This window comes from Mustelus asterias, chromosome 3 (genome assembly GCF_964213995.1).
Source record: "Mustelus asterias chromosome 3, sMusAst1.hap1.1, whole genome shotgun sequence".
NCBI lineage: Eukaryota > Metazoa > Chordata > Chondrichthyes > Carcharhiniformes > Triakidae > Mustelus > Mustelus asterias.
The window spans coordinates 48974988-48996073 of NC_135803.1; the positions used below are offsets into that span (position 1 = coordinate 48974988).

General features: G+C 41.7%; 1 protein-coding gene and 1 pseudogene across 1 annotated transcript in view; one reads left to right on the forward strand and one right to left on the reverse strand.

Annotated features, from left to right (window-relative positions):
• The window catches only part of clstn2a (calsyntenin 2a), a 253987-nt gene that overhangs the window by 196717 nt on the left and 36184 nt on the right, over nt 1-21086 (reverse strand). The gene's annotated exons all lie outside the window — the stretch shown is intronic.
• On the forward strand, nt 3177-3387 carry LOC144491946 (U2 spliceosomal RNA; annotated as a pseudogene).

The following is a 21086-nucleotide window of genomic DNA, read 5'->3' on the forward strand; positions in this document are numbered from 1 at the left end:
CATGGTCCACCTTTACATCAAGATGGTCAAAGTCTGAAATAACTCTTTAAAACTGGTTCTATCAGAATGCTACATAACAGGAGAAAGAAAAACTACAAATACATCAAATCTATTTCTAACTAGCATGAAATAAAACAAAGAACTTAGTTAATATTACTTTTGAGATTTGAATGTTTTGGAATTGAAGTAAATATTAAATTTTTACTTAGCGCTACCAATGAAGCTGGTTAGGAACACATAGTGAGGAATATATAACCATCACGTTTGGAATTTAGATAGGAGAGGTGATTTTGTCAATGGACTAGTAATGCAGAGATTCAGAATAATGCTCTGGGGACTTGGGTTCAAATCTCGCTGCGGCGGATGGTGAAATTTGAATTCAATAAAATATTCTGGAATTAACAGTCTAATGAAAAAAATTGTCGATTGTTGCAAAAACCTACCTGGTTTACTAATTTGATTTGATTTGATTTATTATCACATGTATTAACATAAAGGGTAAAGTATTGTTTCTTGCGCACTATACAGACAAAGCATACCGTTCATAGAGAAGTAAATGAGAGAGTGCAGAATGTAGTGTTACAGTCATAGCTAAGGTGTAGAGAAAGAACAACTTAATGCAAGGTAAGTCCGTTCAAAAGTCTGACAGCAGCAAGGAAGAAGCTGTTTTCGAGTCGGCTGGTATGTGACCTCAGACTTTTGTATCTTTTTCCCGACGGAAAGTGGTGAAAGAGAGAATGTCCGGGGTGCGTGGGGTCCTTAATTATGCTGGCTGCCTTGCCGAGGCAGCGGGAAGTGTAGACAGAGTCAATGGATGGGAGGCTGGTTTGCGTGATGGATTGGGCTATATTCACAACTTTCTTCCCTAAAGGAAGAAAATCTGGCCTATATGTGACTCCAGACCCACAGCTTTGAGGCAATTTTAACTGCCCTCTGAAATAGCCTAGCACACCACTCAGTTCAAAGGTAATTTGGGATGGGAAATAAATGCTGGACTAGCCAGTGACACCCATATCCCATGAATAAAAAAAAATGATGGACATACATTATGTATGGACAATATGGGTCAGATTCTGCCAAAAAAAAATGATAAGCTGCTGGTGCTCACAGTTATTTATAGGTACTTAGGAGCAAGACCAGATGAAATATTCAAAAATTTCCAAAAGATCCAAATTTTGTTATTAAAATCCATTAAAACTTGTCAAAACAAATTTTGTCGTTACAAGTGTAAGTACTCTCTTAACAATGTGTTACATGTTAAGATCTGTTCTCTGGCACTGAAAATAAACCTTTACATGTATGCAGCCTCATTCCTTCAAGGTTATGAATTTTTCCAGTGAATTTGAAAGTCAAATTTAACTTTTCCCGTTTCTTTTCTCCTCTTTCTGTTTGAATGCAAATGCTGCTTCCCCCCCGCCGCCCCCACCACCCCCTCCCCCCATCTATTTCTCTAATTTTATATTCAATTCATCCATTTCCATTCAGCCCGCTCCCTGTCCTACCTGTGTTTATTTCTCAATTCCGAAATTTAATTTGTTAAGGAGCTACCCGCTTGTTGTCCTCTTCACTCAGGTCCCAGATGCCCTTTTACCCAAGCTGCCCTGTTATCAATTCACAGTACCAGCAACATTGGGGGTAAAGGCTTTTTTAACCTGAAGGGTGCAGGGGCAAATCTAATTTATAGCAGATGAATCCCTCTACAACATATCCTGGTCAAAGATTAGAGCATCTGTGAGCTGAAGGAAAGAGGAAGCAGGAAAAATGTGCAATCTGTAATCACATATTTGCCTGTTTCTAGATGCTTTTTATTTGCACTTGCATTGCAGTGTTTGCATGTGCACAACAAGAGATGGCTAATACATCTTAGCAAATACATTTTTCCCACTCTTGAATCCATTGCCGGGGAGCGGTGCGGGAGGAGGGATGCGGGGAGGAGTAGATGTCTGGTGCAATTTAAATATTAAAGGCCCATGGGTGTTGGGAGGCCATCAGCTGCATCAACAGAGCTTGCCTGTAACAGTCCGGGTGGCCACTAGTGGCTCCATCTACTGGAAAAGGAGACAAAAAAGACAATGCGGCTCAATTGATCCAGCTGGAGGGGATCCCCCTCTATGAGGTGCCTGCCACCATCCCTGCTCTGAAGTATTTACTTACATTACAGCTCCATTTTGAGGCACCCTCCCAGTTTTCTACCTGCCTCAGCAGCGCTCATTTTTCTCAGGGCAACGACTCAGGCTCTGCAGCCTGGTTTTGATTTGATTTGATTAATTACTGTCTCATGTATTGGTATACAGTGAAATGTCTAGGCGTCACCCAGCACCGGAATAAAGAATAAAGGCACCCCTAGAGGAGACTGATTCACTCTTTTTCATTTTAGCACTCGATTGTTCCTTGACACCTGATTTACATCTCACAAGGGAAGAATTGGTGAAAAACAGTTTTCACTTCACCCTAGCACCAAACTCGAATAACCATCAGAAATAAAGTGCGTCCCATTTTTCTGTGAAGGATTAATAATAGTGAGAGAGGTAAAATAAAACAGGATTGGAACAAAATCCATAATCCATCACTATGATTGCTCAAACTAGTTTGCATAGTGTTCAATATTTAAGAAAGGATGTGTATTAAAAGTCACTATTATGTTGTAATTGGTTCCATGACTTTGCTATGACAGTTGGCCTTTTAAAACGCTGCTGTGAAGAGAGTGAGAAAGTTTCATTTATAACCACGGAAATGTATGTCTTTTATGACATTAAATGCGTCATACCTCAGCATTTTAGGTTTGCTTTGAAAGCATTGTTAGCCGGCCACATAAATTATATGGTCAACTTTCATATGAAGCAATTTTTTAAAGCGGCATCTAGGCCTTTTGGCTAAGATGCAAATGAGATCAAGCCTTGGAGGAGGAAGACCTGCGCCTCCTCCAATCAGCTTGGCTCATGTAGATCAGGCCCAAGACAGGGGTTGCATACCCTGTCTTGTCAGCTTGGATCGGAAATGTCTCAACTTGTTGAGACTCTGAATTGGACTTGATTTGATTGAATTGGAAAAGTATAAAAAAAAATATGGTCAACTTTTCCTTTGCTCTAGCCACAAGGATGAGTATTCGGTTCATGCATCTCTGGTGATCCGAACACTCCCCAGTCTCCCTCCCCTGGCTATTGTAACATCCTGTCATTTCTTTCTCTGCCTTTTGGCTAAGATCAAGTGTAGTATAGGTTGCCTGCGCTTGATCGAGGTCATTGGGTCACATTATAAGCTGCATTTTCATATGAAGCAATTTTTAAAAAGTGACATCTTGGCCTTTTGGCTAAGATGCAAATGAGATCAAGCCTTGGAGGAGGAAGACCTGCGCCTCCTCCAATCAGCTTGGCTCATGTAGATCAGACCCAAGACAGGGTAGAGGATTGCATGCCCTGTCTTGTCAGCCTGGATCGGAAATGTCTCAACTTGTTGAGACTCTGAATTGGACTTGATTTGATTGAATTGGAAAAGTATTAAAAACAAATTCCCTCCACCATTAATCATTGAACCCCTGAGGGTGCAGAAGGAGGCCATTCGGTCCATCGGGTCTGCACCGACCCTCTGTCAGAGCATCTTTCCTAGGCGCTTTCCCCCCACCCTATCCCCGTAACCCCACACACTTACCATGGTTAATCCATCTAACCTACACATCTAAGGGGTAATTTAGCATAGCCAAGCAACCTAACCTGCACATCTTTGGATTGTGGTAGAAAACCGGAGCACCCGGCGGAACCACATGCGGAAACGGGGAGAACATGCAAACTCCACACAGTCACCCAAGGCCGGAATTGAACCCAGCTCTGAGGCACCAGTGCTAACCACTGTACCACCGTACCATCCTGGGTAAGCTGGAAATTTGTTCCTCACGTTAGTCACTCTTTGCACTGTTTTGAAAAGCTACATAATAATTCATATGTTTTAGAATATAACATTTAGTTTCAGGAATTAAAGTTTAAGCTAAATAAATGGGGGCATCTGCTTGAGAAACTGGCAATGACTCTGATGTAAATGTAATTCAAACAAGCTTGGGTTTATTACACTTTAGAAGATAACCTATGGTTATTTTATTGTGGTGTTTGTCTCCTTTAAGGGTCTTACTGTCGAGAGGGTCACATGAGCCAGGTAACCAATCAGAGAGCAGGGTGACGGGTCACCCTAACAAGCCCAGGTTTGTCTAACAGATTCAATCCAGAAAATAACTGGCAGCACAAGGCTGCCTCCGAATTATGGTTGTATGTAAACAAATGTTACAGTTTTTATTTACCTAACTGGCGACCCAGAATAATTACCTGTCATGAGGATAAAAGAACAAAAGGTGGTTCCAAGATTGTGAGTATAAAACCCTGTTGAAGTTGAGTCCAACTTAAGTTAAGGAAGTGCTTGCAGATATGCCCATATTTGGAAGGATTGATCCCTTTGATGCTTCCATGGAGGATTGGACACAATAATTGGGTGTCTGGGCTACTACTTCCATGCCAACTGAATAGAAGAGAAAGGGAATTCTCCTAAGCATGTGGGGCGATCAAGCCTAACAATTTAATCCACGGTCTCACATTGCCAAACGCACCCAATTCTAGATCATTCACGAAGATAATTGATTTGGTGAAAGCACATTGTCATCCAAAGCCCTCAGTAATCCTGCAGTGGTTTAAGTTTAATTCAATGAGGAGAGCCCAGAGGAGACCATTGCAACCTATATCACCAAGCTGAGACAGATCTCAGAGCACTGCAGTTTCGGAGCCACTCAATGATATGCTGAGAGACCGTCTAGTCTGCGGGTAAATAATGAGCCATCCAAAGGAAGGTGTTAGTAGAGACAGATATTAATTTTACAAAGCACTGGAGATGGTCCTAGTGATGGAGAGCACAGAGAAGGGTGCACAGGAGCTACAGAGCGTGCAAAATGGCACGGTTCACCAGTTGGAGCAGGAAGCTGCAGTCAGTAGTGGCGCCAAGAATGAAGATGTGATTTTAAAACAGGAAACAAATGCAGCTATTTGTAGATTTAAGAGAGTAAATCAAATCACCAAGAATTGAATTAGTGTGTTACCAGTGCAGGGGCCATGACTCCCCTAAAGCCTGCTGAAGAGGCTGGGCCATGCCGACATATAGTTAAGAAAGCCCACCAACACCTCTACTTTCTCAGAAGACTAAGGAAATTTGGCATGTCAGCTACGGCTCTCTCAAATTTTTACAGATGCACCATAGAAAGCATGCTTTCTGGTTGTATCACAGCTTGGTATGGCTCCTGCTCTGCCCAAGACCGCTAGAAACTACAAAAGGTCGTGAATGTAGCCCAATCCATCATGCAAATCAGCTTCTCATCCATTGACTCTGGCTACATTTCCCACTGCCTCGGCAAAGCAGCCAGCATAATTAAAGACACCATGCACCCTAGACATTCTCTCTTCCACCTTCTTCCGTCTGGAAAAAGATACAAAAGTCTGAGGTCACGTGCCAACCGACACAAGAACAGCTTCTTCCCTGCTGCCATCAGACTTTTGAATGGATCTACCCTGCATTAAGTTGATCTTTCTCTACACCCTAGCTATGACTGTAACACTACATTCTGCACTCTCTCATTTCCTTCTCTATGAATGGTATGCTTTGATGCTTTGTCTGTATAGTGCACAAGAGACAATACTTTTCACTGTATGCTAATATATGTGACAATAATAAATCAAATCAAATCAATATTTTTCCTTCCACAGGAAAGGTCACTTAAGGCATCTATGTAAAAGTAAGTCAAATCTACCCAGTAGCAGAGTTAGTAATGCATTGCAAGTGCAGAATATGGAAGAGTCCAGTACTTTGATTTAAATGTTCACTCAGTGTTCAAAGTGGAAGCGGGCAACGTAGCCCCTGTCAGTGTGATGCTTTTGGTAAATGGTAACCCCTTAAAGATGGAAGTTGACAAATGAGCCTCAGCCATGGTGATAGTCGAATGCACATTTTGCTATTTATGAGAGGGAGCCCAGTCTTTGAGTTTGAAGAGTACAACAACAAAATTAGCAAATGTATACAGGAGACGCCATCAAGATAAGGGGTGCTACCAAAGTACCTATAAGCTATTGGCAGCAGTCCACCGAGCTTCCAGTAGTCAATATGTCAGGCCAAGGATCAATTCTTCTCGGCCATGATTGACTCAAAGAAATCAAGTTAAACTGGAGGGAGATCTTCCCAATGTGGAAAATGGGACTGCCTGAGTTATTGAAGAGGTATGAGAGTGTCTTTTGCGATGAGTTGGGCAGAATAATGGGACTCCAGGCGAAGATCTATGTCGATTCAAAGGCAACCTCTTTTTTTTAAAAGCACAAGACTGGTACCATATGCCTTGCAAGAAAAGCTGGACACCGAACTGAAGAGATTGGAAGAACTGGGTATTATCCAGCCAGTTTAATTCACAGAGTGGCAGCACCCTTAGTCCTCGTGATAAAGTCTGACAAGACTGTCCGCATCTGTGGAGACTATAAATTAACCGTTAATCAGGCTGCCAAGTTAGATAAATAAACAATCCTGATATTAAAGACTTGTACGCAAAGTTGGCTGGAGGTCAATTTTATATAAAGCTGGATATGAGCTACACACAACAGCAACTTGAGTTATCTGATACTTCCTGAGGTTATGTCACAATAAACACACACAAAAATTTGGTGTGTGGTCAGCAGGTGCTGTTTTCCACAGAATGATGGAGAGTTTGTTCCAAGGACTGCCACATGTAGGATGCCTGAATGATGTTTTGATAACTGGATTGACAGAGGCTAAGCACATAGCTAACTTAGAAGACGTGCACAAGAGATTCAAGAGGCGGGAGTTTGGCTCAAGAAGGAGAAATGTACTTTTCAAGCAACTGAGGTAGCCTATCTAGGATACCGCGTAAATGCACAAGGATTAAACTCCATGGAACAGAAGGTCAGAGCAATAAAGGTGGCACTGGCTCCCAACAACATATCTGAGCTCAAGGCAAATCATGATTCAGGCAAATCAGTGAGTCATTTACAGTGAATGAAGCCATGAATGTCAGAAACTTTGGAAGTGGCTCAAGTTGGCTCCCAGGACTAGTTGTATCAAAAAGTGGACCTTTGTTTTATGAAGTAGACATACAAGGGAAAATCGTCCAGAAACATGCCAACCATTTAAGAGGACGAGAGATATCCCAGCAACCAGTACTGACACCATGTTGCCAGCTTCACTGCTTATAGCTATCCAAACAGTGAAATATTCCGTCAGCTTGAGAGATGGGTCTGTCGTCGCCATGGAAACTGATGAAGCTGAGATACCAGTACCTGAGGAGATACCTGGTGTGGTGGTTTCTGCTAAAAACACTCCAGTGGAAGCACCCCAGACAGAGGGGTTACACTGCTCCATTAGAAATTGGAAACCACTGGAGAGACTTAACTTATTGTAAACAGATTTATGGTTAAATGTTCGAATTGCTGGGGACTGAGTAAGCAAATTATTTTAAATTGTGTGAAAGGGAGGAATGTGGTGTTTGTCCCCTCCAAGGCTCGAACTGCAAAGAGGGTCACATGACCTGTGTAACCAATCAGGGACCAGGGTGAGGGGTCACCTTAACAAGAACCTGGCCTGCCTAGCAGATTTGATCCTGGAAGCTGATTGGCTGCATAAGGCTGCAAAACCTCTATATTATCGTTATATGTAAATAAACATCACAGTTGTTATTTACCTAACTGATGAACCAGAATTAATACCTTTATCTTCCATGTTAATTTTTTTTAATACTCTTAACTATCTCTACAAGATTAGCTCTCAGGTGCCTTCTCGTCAGGTTGAAATGTCCAAGTTTATCAAGTCTTTTGTCAGAACTTAGATCCCTGACGTTGGTGTTATCTGACATAGCGCAGTAGATAATGATAATTTTCTTCTTTTGTTTATGTTCTATTCTTTTGGCTGATAGGTGCAAAATCTGACTGACTATGTTTGTCACTGGTCTGCTGGTGAGGCATGTTTAGTATCAAGTTTTCTATGACTCCCGTTGTTCTTCAACTTCATCCTTAATTCAGCACCGTTGATGGAGTACATGTCCAGACTATTTTTTTCCGTCCTCTTGGTAGCATTTTCCCCTTCCACACAGACCCGTCCAATGAGTGTGCATTATTTGTTACCTTCAGCCGCATTTTTAACTACTCCTGCGCCAGCCCCACGCCCCAGCAAAATCAATAGCTTTACATGTGAAAATTTGGTAAAAGCCATTTGGAAGTCAAGCTACAAAAAATTTTGACGCTTATTAAAACCCAGTCGAGTTGTCACTTCCTCAAAAAAGTCAAAGAGGTTGGTCAAGCAGAATCTTCCCCTATTGAATTAACATTAAGCTGCACAGATGGTCCTCAGGTTTACTTCAGATGGCTGGTACCATTATTCAACAATAAATGAAAGACAATTGGGTTGGTCATTGCTTACACTGACTTTCTTTGAATATAGGCACCGTATCAGCTGGCTTGGATCCAAGTGTTCAATAACTCCCTGATAAATGAATGCCAGCGCTTCACAAATTGCTTTGCTAGCCTCCTTCAGCAGCCTGTGTTAAATACCAGCTACATTGAGGATTGATTTTTTAAAATTCAATTAGCTTGTCCAGAACTTCCATTGCACTTAGGAGCCAGGTATTTAATTTGTCTTGGGATGTCTTTGGGGAGGTCCTGTTGCTTATATTGTTCTTTGTGAATCATTGAAAAAAAGTAATCAATCAGATTATTTGCCATTTTGTGTTCATCCCGGGTCTGAAATAGGTTTGCATTTCTATGGATTTCACTTCCATACGAAAGTTCTTTTGGTGCTGAAGGAATTTCACTATTATTTTGAGCTTTTGAGTACTTTGGGATTACAAATTCATTGCTTCATTCCAGGTCTTTCTTTGCTGCTCTCATCACCAATGTAAAGTTTCTGCAGTTTCTTGTACTCGTGTGGGACTCTTCCCTTTTCTTTCTGCAAGTTTCGTACACACCACTTTTCCTTTTCATTCTCATTTTAAATTGTCTGTTGCTCCACTCATGTTTGTTTTATCTGAGCTACTTACTTCCTCTGTAAAATTACATATGGCCATATTTTCATAACTGAGGCAGGTGGCTCAAGTCGGGAGATGTTTGAACGAGGCAGGTTAGAAGACCCACCTCAGTTCTCTGGAACTTTATCCTAGTTTTATAAAAGGCCGTTTGACCCTCCTGCCCTAACCATTCACCCATCTCTCATGCCATCATTAAGCCACCTCACACCCCCATCCCTCCTCTATGCCAGCTTACACTACCCATGTCCCCTTCATACTACCTCATATGCCCTCCATAATCACTCACTCAATATTCACTTCGGCTAGACCTTAAGAGCCTTGTGGAGATTTAAAAAAATATTTTAACAAGCTAATATAGGGGTACTAGTTAGCTCACTTGAGTAGATGGCTAGTATGTAGTCCAGAATAATGTCAACAGTATGGATTAGGTGCCCATTCCAGGTACTTGGGACCTACCTTCTCAGGCTTCCCAAAAGTGGAAGGCAATGGCAAACCACCATTGACAAAAGTTGCCTGGGAAAAAAAACTCAAGAAGCATCCACAGATAATGAGCCAAAGACCTGCTTTTGGGCAAAGCATTCATGGAATGGAATAGAATTTAACTGAGCTCTTATTCATACACAGTTGAAACTGAAGAAAATCTCTCATCCATGAAACCCAAGAATTTAAACTCCTCAAATTGTCAATCTGTTATAAAATTTCTAACCAGTAACCATATCGAAGACAGATCATCCTTTAATAGCCCTTTAAAACTGTCAATGAAAATGCGAACTCTGAAATAAGTGCTTATGAACCTTTGGCCAAGCATTTATAATTTGCTCCATTGCAATTATAGCTCTTGGGAAATGTCAACAATGAAGCATATTAAAACTGCAAGAATAGATGGTAATGATTTTTTTAAGTTAAACCTGATGACCTGTGAATCAGTGCCTTCTAGCAGCACATATTTATTTTACTCTGACAGCTGCAGCCTGTTTTTTCCTCCATGTTTGAAGGTCTGGGGATTTAAATAGCTTCAGATCATGATGCTTCAACCGACCATATTTGCTCTTCAACAGCATTTACAGCTCCTCCATCAATGTGTGATTCCGACAGATTAAGGCCCTTTGAATGTGAAAATGGGGTCCAAGTTCAGGGTTAATTTGAAGCAGCCCTGCTTTATTCAGATTTCTTATTTATGTGATTTGTGCCACAGCCCCTTCACCCTCCCAGCAAAAGGTGAGATCTTCAAGAAATGGGGTGGGCTTCTGCATTAGTATCCTGCCCACCACTTCTAAACCCTCCCAAGTTGACCTTATTCCATAGGAACCCAGATTAGGGAGGTCTATTTGGCGTAACTGATCTCTGCTGACATTTGTGCTCCACTGAAGCTTCCTTTCACCTCTTTTCTTCTCATACAGTCAACATATCCTTCTTTTTATTTTCTAGCTTACCCAGCTTCCCCTCAAATACAATTCATCTCAATTACTTCTTGCAGTCGCCAATTCCACATTCCCACACTCTTTGGGTAAGTACATTTCTCCTGGATTCCCTACTGCATTTATTGGTGATTATCTTATATTATGGTTCCTATTTTTGATCTAACCACATGTAGAAATATCTTCGCTATATCTATTCTACCAAATTTCATCATTATCTTAAAGCATCTGTCAAGTCACTCCTCAGCCTTTCCCTTTCTAGAGAAAAAAGCACCAGCTTGTTCAGCCTTTCCTGATAAGTAGATTCTCTCAGTATGAGAGTTCTAGGTATCATCCATGTGAATACCTTTCGCACTCTATCCAATGCCACTTCATCCGTTCTTTATAAAATTGAGACCAGGACAAAATTGCATACAGTGATCCAGATGTGATTTTTCCAAGTTCAGAGTATAATTATACAGCATGCCCAGCTTAATACCTTTAAAGGTTTTCTTTTCACTTTCATCGGGCATGTTTTAAAAAACCTTTCAGTCTATTTGCTCTGGGAGCTCTTACTTCAATGAATTTAGCTCTTTTAACGTCATATATCAGGAATACTTTGTTCATAATCTATACATTTTAGAATATCTCTTGTAGTTTTAGGAATTAAAGTGCAACTGTAGAGAGCTGAGGGAAAGCCCACATTAAAATTTAAACATCTGATGCAAATGCAACTCAAACAAACCTGAATTATTACAGTTAAAAGAATGGGTCATGTTTATCAAAAGACTGGGACATGTTAACTTAAAAGGGTAGAGGCATAAAGCAGCAGGTAGAGAAACTTAAACAATGGATGGCCTATCTTGTGCCTATGATGTGTGCAATCATTTCAGTAAGGGTAGTCCAGAGAGATCTTTTGTTTTGGGAATTAGAGCTGAATTAATTTAAAAGTACTTGGTAAATCCTGAAATGTTGTAAAATCCTTTTATTTCTCGAGATAATGTAAATGAAGGATAATTAACCTGAAGATCTGTTTGAGGACATCTCAGAGCATGACATGTCCTCATGGAGATGGGTGAAGTTTCTGGAGATTCTCTGGTTTCAACTTATCTGGGTGTTTGACTAGAGTATTAGTTGGGTGGTGCAGCTCACTGAGAAAGGATAGCCGAAGTAAACGACAGTAAGCTAAGCCTACACTGTAAACTGCGAAAAAGCCAAGTTCATAATTTGCCATGTGGAATGCAGATACAGTTTCATCTCAGTTTGCATTTCACGGGAGAAAAGAAGTTGGAGACTGGCTGGCTTGTAGCTAGTGGAAAAATCTTCAGTGGTCCTCAATGGATCTTGAAAAAGGAAACAACCAACAGATTTTCTTGGAAGTATTAAGAAGGTAACCAGATCAAGCGACTAAGTTATTCATAGTCAAGAGGCAGTAAATGAAATTCTAATTAGTGAGAATAGCTGAAACTGGGGAGAATCAGTTTCCAGAGAACTGTGGCATATTTTTGCCTGGTACTTATGGAAGTAAATAACCTAAAGATATTGTAACATACAAGAGAATTTTTGGGGGAAGAAAGACATAAACGTAAGCACATTACATATGTGGGCATAAAATAGACCATTAACTTAATTATATTTGCTATGTTTAATTTATTCTATATAGAATAAAGTTTGTATTTTTGTTGAAAAATGCAGAATCTTGTGCTGTTCTGTTGATTAAAATCACTTGGTGTTTGGATTTGTCTTGAAATGTTAGAGGTCCCTAATCAGATCTTAACACATGAACATTGTTTCTGGTCCTAGGTACTTCTTAGTCCCAGATAATGGTAAACTTTCTGTGGTCACCATTTCCCTGAGATACAGCAATTACATGTCTTATACATGTCCTGTGTCTTTTAGACATTCCAGGTAAAGATGAGTATTAACTCCATGGCTTTACATGTGCTCCCATATCTACCTTCCATGCATTCTCTCTGGGCATGTGTTTTCGTAACAATCTGTTGGCTGCCTTCACCCCCTGCAACTTTTCTTTCTGGATCTTGTTTCCCTCCTGTTCACTTCCCTTCCACCTGTCTAGCTTGTTATATTCTATTGCTCTCTCAATATTGCATGCCAATCTTTCTGCCCCTCCTTGATTTAAGTTCAGCCAGTCTCTCTGACACTGGTTATTTCAATTCTTGAAGAATGCACAGTTATTTATAAATGTAACATTGTTGAAAATTATTCCCCATCATCCTTTTTGCAATGTTCCAAAATTGGGGCTAGCTATGTGTCAAGCACAACACTCCGAGTTTTCAGCATTCATTAGCTGAGCACATTTACGATTAAGTGTCATAATAATGAATTATGCACGTACCAAACATCTTAAGCTTTTATTTTTCTTTGCACATCAATTTCCAGCATATTTGTATTTAACTCATTGACTCCTACAAGTAGGGGGGAAGAAGCTATTAGACTACAGTAAACCCTGCCTTCTCTCTCTCCGAAATCTCTATCCAGGTTTGGTTTTGGAACTGGAAGACGACATTGCAAAGATATCACTTTGTTCAAGGAGAGTATCTCCCAGGGTAACGGACTTCCCTCTCCTTGCCCCCACTAGCTAATAGATACGCAAGAGAATATCAACAAAAATAAAGAGATTGCGCTTATTCTTAAAGGGGCCCAGCCAACGGATCATGCTAGATGGGCTGAATTGCTTTTTTTTGTTCCTATATTTTCATTTTTCCAATTGAACTTTACTAAATTGCCAAAATTTGAAATTAGTTATACTTACAAAAAAAAACCCCTTGTTCGACTCAGTTGAAATTTAGGACATGTAATCTTGTTCACTTTGTATAAATGAGCTTAATACCTATAATTACAAATGCTGAAGGGAAAATTGTGTCAATAACTAATTCCTCAGGTTTGCAAAGGTCCTGCTTAATGACGATACTTCAAATAGAGAAGTTCCTAAAGCAAACACCTTTGCAATCCCTTTCAATATCAGGAGTGATAGAGGATTCAGTCTGTGATGCCCTGATGATTCATTTGGTAATTTTCTTTTGGGTGTGTTATTGAGCCATCCAAGTCCAGGTTCGATCTCTGGCCTTTGCTAAATTAGCTGATCTCAGAGAAAGTAATTAACCTCAAGAGACCCAGGCAGGAGGAAAAAAATTAAAATCCGCCAGGATTCTCCCTTGTTGATAGCTTTGTGAAAGTATAAAATGGGGTTTCTTGTTTCGTAATCATACTGATGTTTGCACTATTATTATAAACAGGAGAAATTTCATCCCCAAATAGCCATACTACGGTCCTTATCGCAAATAATACACGTTAAAATTGGATGGGAAAACCCTGGTTAGACTAGTCTGTTCTGCCCTTTGCAGTTGAATAGCATGACACTGCTCACCATCTTGATTCACACATGAAGAACAGTGACTTTGGCAAGATATTTGGGGCTACCTCAATTGAACAGGAAGTTAAACTGGCAATGCTTAAACAAAAGTCTTATTTATCTTACAACACAGTTTCATTAAAAGTTCAGTACGGTAACATGGCAATTTCCAATCTCTTTGAGTCAGTGATTGACAGCCAATCAATCATCAGTAAGTGAAGTTACATGTGTTGCAAAATAAAATGCTCCAGTCTTCAATTAGATAAGGCACCATTGTGAGCAGCAGGGTCCAGACGGGAGGTGAACAATACAAATTAGAAAGTGAACTTAAAAGCAGAGTTCCTTGCCTTATAGGAGCAATAATATTCATTTTTGGGGGTGACTACTGGGGGCTTTTGCTACAAAATTTCACATTGCGGAGATGGAATATTGCAGTATAAAGGCCCAGTTGACTGAAACTTTGCCACAACATGATCGTGGACAAGCTTGAAAAACAAGCATATGAAAATAAGGAACAGACTTCCTTTGATTGTCAATTTTAATATTTAGCAATTTAGCTCACTACGCTTTTGATGTTTTGAGATGCAGAACATGCTTTGAACTTTTGAGAACGAATGCAATGTTGAAGCACCAATTCACATGGCAGGATTAAATTATCCAAAAGATTATTCTGCATTTATCTAACTAAATATCATTAACCCTTTGTCAGGGTTTTTGCAATTACAAAAAATGATAAAATTTCTGTGTAAATAACAGCAATCTTCACAACGCAGCATTTTATTCAATATCTGTTCTGCGTCTGGTTTAATTAAATCAAAGGAAATAGATAGCAGTCGATGGTTCAAGCTTCAGTAACTGTAAAATTGGGCATTTAAGACATTAAAATAGCAATTTACATGTAAAAATTACTATCTGAAATTTGAATCACTGTGCTATTGGCTAAGAGCACCATTTCACAGAAATTAGAGCACCTTTTGAATTGTGGAGGCTTTCTATTGCAATTTGTAATTAAAAATATAATATTTTTATTGAAGATTTTTTTCCCCATTTTTACAAACAGATGCAACGAACCCTCAAGGATTGGTACTGTGCAGCAAAATCAGTTTTTCATATATACATACAGAAAAGACAGGCAATATTACAATTGGTTTGGAATATCAATGATCTATTATAATTCATTATAATTGTTGTAATTGTGTTGTTGTAAACGGCACTTCCCTTTGTACAGATAATGAAAGGATATTGCACAGAGTGGGGGATATCAGGATAACAGGATAAAGCCAGGAGCAAATGGCACAATGGTGCACACCCTCACCCACAGGAGAACAAGGACTGAGCTGCATAGCATAAGGGAGCCCCTGTGGGGTCAAATACAAACAATCGGAGCCCAAACATCACCCCAAAATCTCCAGATGATGAAAGGATTCCACAAAAAGAGGGGAACATCAGGATACAACCCCAAATCTAAGACGCAGCATTACAGTGTATACTCTCACACACTGGATAACAGGAGCCGATCTCCAGCCTCACGGGAAGAGTCCAGATAAAAGAGAGCCCAAGTGTTGAAACTAACCTTGGACCCCACGAATAACAGGATATCTTCCATTGGGGAAACCTAAACGTATGATACAATTCCACGCCTTCCAAGTGCGAAGTTTCAAAATAGCGGCTACCCTTGCCTACATAGCCAAATAAAGTAAGGGATATTGACACAGATTAAAGAGCCAATAAGCCAAGGATTCACACACCACGCTTGGGCTCACCACAAAATAAGCCTCACTCATCTCCAGCCACACCAGGGATGCCGCTCAAGTCCCACCATCAGCCAGAAAATTTAAGCTATTTCCCCATCAAGGAGACCCCACCAACCAGGAGAGGAAGAATCCACCAAGAACCCCACAGATAGGATATCTGGGGAAAGATACAATTCTTCCCCTTCCCGACAGGAAGGAAACCATATGGATCAAATATAATAAATCAGAGCCTATCTGACCCAGATAAGGAAAGGAAACCTCAGGGAGAGAGGAACACCAGGGTAAAATCAGAGATACAAAATGTGATTTGACAGTATATGCTCTCACATACAGGATATCAGGAACAGAGTCATATAATCTCATAGGAAAAACTCATGTAATGCGGAGCTGCAGTATTTGGCTTCACATTTGGGCCCTCAAACACAAGGGGGGGGGCAATTCTCCCAGCCCGCTGTGCTGCAGTGCAATGGGCTGAGGAACATCAGCAGAGGCTGTTTTGCAGGCTTACCAGAAATCGGTGTAAAGCTGATTACGATATGCTAATCTGCATTTCAGTGTCATTAGTTGGACTGGGACTGAGGTCTCTAGGTCTACTAACGTCTCACCCACCCCTCTCCCCCCCCCCCCCCCCCCCCCCCACCCCCTGCCAGGAGTTATTCACTCCGGCGGGGTTTACAACTGCCCTCCCACTAATGGACTGACACCACTGAAGGCCCCCCAGGGGTCAGGGGTAAGGAAGGCATACCCTGGGCAGTGCTAGCCTGGTCCCCTAGCACTGCCCAAGGGGCAAACTGGCAATGCCCAAGGGGCATCTTGGCACTGCTCACCAGGCACCAAGCAGTGCCAAAGGGGCAGGACAATGGGGATGCGGCCTATTGGTTGGGCGATCGGTGGCACTGTCACTCTGCATTCGGGATCGGTGGCAGAGGGAGCGAGGATGACGATCAAGGCTGACCATCTGTAGGGAGAGGGTTGGGGCTGGCCAGGAGGTCAGCGTTTGTGGGTGGGGGTGTTGAAAAGGGCAGCAATGGGGTGAGGGGGGCTGCTGTGATGGCCAGTGATCGGGAGACTGGTAGTGCGGGGCCACTGCGCATGCGCTGATCTCCGCTTTGGCAGATCAGTGCATGTGCAGTGGCCCGCTCTGCCCTATGCTGCCGGCCTGTCCAGCGGGAATAGGCCCCAACCCCTGATTTTCAGTAGATATCTCGCTAGGGCACTCTGCAATGCACAGAGTGTGGGAGATTCAATCTGAAAATCCCGCTAAAAAAATCAGCGGGAATTACTCCCATTTTCACACGACTTTGAATTTTTTTGGGAGCATCTCAGCCCAGGATAATACCACCCAGGTGAACCCAAATCTCATGAAGGAGAGCTGTCTAGAAGTTCCCAAAAGGGAACATCTTGGGGAGGACAGCCTACTCCCTCATCTGGTATATTTTCCTCAGGGTCCAGGAGCAGATAATCAAAGTAGCTACTGCATTAACCTACCCTGCCAGGATAAACTTAGGACAGTGATACAGTTAAAAGAAGGATCAGCAGGCCAGGAGAATTCACACTATCCCTGGGCTTCAAACAAAACAAACTTCCCCATCTCCAGCCACACTGGCGGCATCACTCAGGCCCTGCCACCAATATAATTCCACCCATTTTTCCTCCATCAAGGAAACCCAAGCAACACGAGGAGGAATCATCCAGACATCTACTACTAGGATATCTCGGGAGAGGACACGAATGTCCTCCACCCAACAGGGAATATGTGCTCACTGTACATTCCAGGAGCTAAACTACTAGGTAGCAACTGTCACATCCCGTACAGTCAAGGAAAATATAGGAAACCAACCCAAACAAGGCTAGATAACCAAGGACTTCCTGACCATGCTCGGGTGTGCACCAGTAAGTATTTCCCTCAACTCCAGCTATGCCAGGTGCGCCAATGGCAATAAAACCCACTCTTTTCCAGGAGACATGATCTGTCTGAACCTTCACAAGAGACCAACAAGGATTCTTTAACCCCAAATTAATTACAGCAACAAAGAATAAAACACACAATACTATTAGTTCTAAATGGGTTTTCCTCACCCGCTACGAGGACTTAAGGCCATACCCACTACCTCTATACCAAACCACTAGCCACCACACTGCTGTGGCACTACTCGTATTATCCATATTTAAAGTAATGATTACCCTAAAATATAAACCTCTATTATAAATGCCAGGATTAAAATACCCAAGAAAAGGATAAATATTGAACAACCCTGATGTCATACAACCAATTCAGCACACTCTCCAATAGAATGAAGGAGACCAGTTATCTGCCCACGAGCAAAGAAAACATCTCTGTATTACAATCATTAGATCCCAGGAGTTTGGATTTGACACAAGTCCAGAAGCAGAATGGGCAGACACTCTTACCCACCCTGCTCCCTTGATGCACATGGAAAGACCAGGGTTGAATGTAAATGGTAACATCTTAAATTTAAGGTCTCCCTCATCCCACCGCTAGAGCATTCCGGTGGATGAATTCCATTATGAATAAATGGATATCCCAGGCTGTCAAAAAATAACAGGATAACAAGTGACATTTATCCTGTTATTTTTTGACAGCCTGGGATCTCCATTTATTCATAATGGAATTCATCCACCGGAATGCTCTCGCATATATTTAACATACATATATACACATGCATTTAACACCCAGGTCAAGATAAAAGACAACATCACAGAATCAGGATTATAATCACATGGGTAATTGTTCATGACTATTGATGAACTGCAAGATGTAGCCATCCACGGAGCTTGAAAAGGCCAAAGCCTTGTCAAGGTTATCAAGCAACATCAAGGATCTGCCACTGAAGCCTCTGCACCTCTGTTGTACTGTCACCCAGAAGCCCAAGTTGAGAGAGACTTGGACCTTGGCAGGTGGCGAGGTTGAATCTCGCCCGGCCACCTCTGGTTCCCCTCGACGAACACGGAGATCAAGCCAATACAATACCAGTGATTGGAGCCTGTAATCGATCCCAGAGCTTGAAGTCCGGATACAGTATGCCTCTTTGGATTTGATACACCCAGCCTTCAAATCGAGATTACGAAAACATGGCAGCCAGTTCTCAAATTCGGCCAGGAAGTTATCCTTAGCTCCTCCTGGGAGTGTGGTGAACCATAGTTGGTTACCACTATGAGTGCTGAGCCATGGATGGTCAGCACTATGGGGGTTTGTAGATATGATTACTGTAGTTACTGTTGGTGTTAGGGTTGGGCTGTTCTACCTGTTGATATTGTTCTGTGGTACACTCCAGTTGGCTCCGCCTACCAGGGGAAGTATAAAGGTCACTGCACTGCCTGGAGACCCTTTAGTCTGGGATTGTATTGTATATAGTGTGCTCCATTCTTGTCAGTAATAAAAGCCTTTATTTCCCGGGTACAATCTAGCCTCCCGAGTGATTTAATCGCGCATCAGGGAGTTTGGGCACACGGACATTCCTTCACTGGCCCCATCTCTCCAAATTAGTCAGGATGTCCAACATACTATGTAAAAGGATTTCCAAGGACTAAAGCTGAGCCTCCACTGAGGAAATGTCCTCGCGGCTGACAGGATTATTTCCCCTTGCTTCATCCATTTCCTCTCGGGTATCGTGCAGTTCATCAATCTGAGCATCAGTGATCTGCATCAGGGAGCTGAGACCATCATCTGCAACTTCACCCATAATGGCAGCATCATGTCAATGTCTACAACATCGCCAGAATATGAGCACGCTTAGCAGCTCAGCCGCCCATTGCAAACAAGGCCCTTCCCCCAACCCCCAACCCCGTCCCGGTCTCCAACCACCTTGATCAAACAAGGATTTTCTTGACTTTACTCAGCTCCAGGTCACCTCAACTTAACCAGGATCCTCCAAGGACATAACGCAGAGTATACACTCCAGGATTAGATCATTATGGGCTGTGCATCAGGATAAATAAAAGGATTAAAAGATGAGTGGTGCCAGAGTTCGCAACAATCACGTGACTCATTTATTTGTAATTTTGATTACAAAACTATTCCAAGTCACAATTTGTTTTTATTTTTAACCTGATCAATTTTCTCTCACTATGTTTCTCCTCACATCTTTTCACTTCCTGATGATGTGGATTTATTGGGGGGGTACAGTTTCACCAGCATCAGGCATTCGCTAGTACCTTATTAAAGCGACCATTATTGATTAAAGGAGGCTGGACAGTGAGTGCTGACAAGCTGTTGAGCTAAAAAGTAAAGTTTATTAGTCACAAGTAGTCTTACATTAACACTGCAATGGAGTTACTGTGAAAATCCCCGAGTCGCTACACTCCGGCGCCTGTTCGGGTACACTGAGGGAAAATTTGGCATCGCCAATTCACCTAACCCGCACATCTTTGGACTGTGGGAGGAAACCGGAGCATCCAGAGGAAACCCACGCAGATACGGGGAGAACACGCAAACTCGACACAGACAGTGACCCAAGCCAGGAATCGAACCCGGGTCCCTGACAGCGGTGCTAACCACTGTACCACCGTTCCTCCCTGTTCCTGCCTTAATCGATGTCTACAGTTACACACTTTACTATTCAAGGATGATGGTGATTGGATAGTCAGAAGTGAGAATCCTGACTTAAGCCAATTGTAGCATCCATACAGACACCTTGGCTAATTCATAAGAGATTTGCAGATCAAACCTGGGACCTTGATGTTTGCAGCGCAGAGCTACTCGCCAACTTAGGTGTGTCAAAAGTACTGCTCACTGGGTACATACGAATCCAAGACCTGACAAATCAGCCCTATGGTTGTTTACATTCCTCATTTGAGTTTTGTTGGCATGCAGGTTTGGAAAGGATTGTTCTCAGCACTGCCACATTATTGATGGATAAATCACAAATCAGAATGATTAACAAAACTTGAGATACACTCAAATTAATGTGATTAAATAATTGTGCATTTAACTTTCACATAAAACTTCTGGGCCTGCATCCTATACAACCAATTCAAGAAATATAGAAAGCTTGATTAGCTCTGCATCGAATAAATTTACTGAGCCACTGAGGGAACTCAAGTAAAAATGATTTCTGTAAAAGAATACATGAGCTATGATTCATTTTGTTCACTGCCTATATTTTTCTCAATTGGGTAGAAATCCAATTTTGATAGATGGAATACCTTAGGTAAGAGCTGAAAGAGCTTGGTTCACTTTTGGTTCCAGCCCACGACACAACATAAGCCATTTCAAATATAAGCTGCTGAGTTCAGCATTAAGGTATGAAATACACTTCAAAATTTGATCTATATTCCAGCTGAGTGAGGCACCAATTCATGTTGGAGTAGGATTCTCTGAGCACCAATAGCCAACCCACCCTCGTCTATCCTCCCCTATCCCTGCAACACCGTGAAATGCTAAGTCCCCCATTGACAATGAGGTTGGAAGGGCAATTTGACTATCTTTTTTTTATTAGGGTCACAAGTAGGTTTACATTAACACTGCAATGAAGTTACTTTGAAAATCCTCC